The following is a 2,198-nucleotide window of genomic DNA, read 5'->3' as shown; positions in this document are numbered from 1 at the left end:
AAGTATTTAGGGTTGTTTCAAAATTGTATAGCATATTTCAAACTGTACTTTAAAACATTAGTAGGATTGTCTATAAAAGTCCATATGCACATCACTAAAATTGCGCTGGTATAGCTCAGTGGTTACTTCGACTAGTATCAATTCTTTCAGAATTCGCAACTTCTCTCTCCCATTCCGGGATCAAACCACGGGCGATGTCCAGTGTTTTTTTTTATTCAGAAAGTTTTGTTTTTTTCAAATATTTGGATGGCAAATGTTTGTTGATTATTTCTTTGTTTCTTCCATTGCACAAAGAGAGCACGTCAAATTCCTCGTGAGCCACAAGACATTAAAGCCTTTACATAAAGGTGATTCAGCAGTGACTCCTACCGGTTGATATATGAACTACATCAATGTCCACCTTTACTTGTCAGACAAGGGCGGGTGAGGGCCGACATCCGGGCAACTGAGCTACATACGGGTTCTTCGAGCCATAGCAACCAGACTGGCGTTGAAAACAAACCGTTGCCATTACTCTTTAACCTGTCGACCTACGCTGGTTAAACCCGTCATCCTGCCTCCAAAATGCCGAAAAACTGTGTTGTTTTTGGTTGTGCTAACCACAACTGGAAACAGGGAAAACAAAGGTTGTATTTTGTTCTGCCAAAGCGTGATAAAAGCCCACAGAGACGAGACAAATGGCTCGCAGCCGAAGTCGGGGCCGGTGGCAACAAGAGCCGCCTCACGCTGTCTATGTCGGTGGCGGTCGAGTTCCGCGACTACTTGGGGGACTTCATCGAACACTACGACCAGTTGGGTCCCAACAACCCGGGCATGGTGCAGGATGAGCCGCGGCGGGCCCTGAAAAGCGAGTTCCTAGTGCGGGAGAATCGGAAGTACTACAAGGACCTGAAAGAGAACCAGCGGGGACGGTTCTTGAGGATCCGGCAGACCGTGAACAGGGGGCCCGGCTTGGGGTCAGACCATCGCGCTCCCGGCGCAGGGACTTATCGAGTTCCGCGACGCTTTGGCCAAACTTATTGACGATTACGGCGTGGACGAGGAGCCCGCGGAGCTGCCGGAGGGCTCGTCGATGACTGTGGACAACAAGCGCTTCTTCTTCGACGTGGGCTCCAACAAGTACGGCGTGTTCACACAAAGTTGTTGATAACTTCCGCGTCTCTTTCTTAGTAGCGCGCAGGCTAAGCTAACTAGCAAGCTAAGCTAACTAGCAAGCTAAGCTAAGCCTGAGAAGCTTTAAAGTTCACTGAGACGAGTCTGACGCAAATAATACATTTTCGTTTTTTCACACGATATGCGAATAAGTAAAAATGCGTAAATGAAGGATTTAGCGCCGACTTCCAAGCCACAACGCTCGTTAAATGCTTTTTCTGTCAATGCTGTGTTCGCTGTGAGCTGGTTTGTTTTCAACGAATTCCCGGTTGCTAGGGGATTGGTAGGCGAAAGTGACGTAGGTCCGCCCTCACCCATAGGATACTGCACTAAAGCTGTTGATGATTTGATACCACGTAAGGTGAGGTTAGCTTCGGTTTAGCGACTTTATTACCTTATGGAAACTTGTTTTGCAGCCAGCAAGATCAGGACATCCATTTGTACAGGAAACAGGGCCAAACATTTGGGGAATGTACAGTAATACAGACACTATCAAAAAGTGTTTCTGCATCGATGAAGTAAAAATAATACAAATTAATATTTATTTTGTTTGTATATTCATCTACTAAAGAGCGTATGTTAACTATTGCAATAAATATACTTTTATTTACTGTACTTTTTGAGACCTCTGACGTCATACAGCTGCGTAGTTATAAGAACCAGTTGAAGGCGTGTTTGTTACACTGGTTTAGCTCAGTGGTTACTTCCTGCATCAACGCTGTCTGACTCTGAACAAAGATCTGGCCACGGGCGCCGTCCAGTGTTTTGCATTTCGTTATATTAAGCTTTTTTTTTTTTTTTTTTTTACACAATTCAGTCATTATTGTGCATTTGATAAAAACGTATAGTAGGAATATACTGTAGACAAACCAGAAACCAGCTGTTGTCTCTGACAGAAAACATAATTTAAGTTAATTGTATCTCCGATTAAACCAATTAGTTTGATCTATGGCTGCACGGTAGCCTTAACTTTAAAATATATATATATATATATGAGGAATTTGTGGGAATCTGAAGTTCTGTTCCATTCATTACTGAGTCAACAG

At 43.8% G+C, this 2,198-nt stretch overlaps 1 pseudogene; it reads left to right on the top strand.

Annotated features, from left to right (window-relative positions):
- The first annotated feature begins 529 nt into the window (after positions 1–529).
- LOC133663428 (transcriptional activator protein Pur-alpha-like) lies at positions 530–1,964 on the top strand (annotated as a pseudogene).
- The last annotated feature ends 234 nt before the right edge of the window (positions 1,965–2,198 follow it).

The sequence above is a fragment of the Entelurus aequoreus genome, linkage group LG13 (genome assembly GCF_033978785.1).
Source record: "Entelurus aequoreus isolate RoL-2023_Sb linkage group LG13, RoL_Eaeq_v1.1, whole genome shotgun sequence".
In the NCBI taxonomy this organism is placed as follows: Eukaryota; Metazoa; Chordata; class Actinopteri; order Syngnathiformes; family Syngnathidae; genus Entelurus; species Entelurus aequoreus.
Note: the sequence above shows the minus strand (reverse complement) of the source record. Positions and strands in the feature narration are given on the sequence as shown.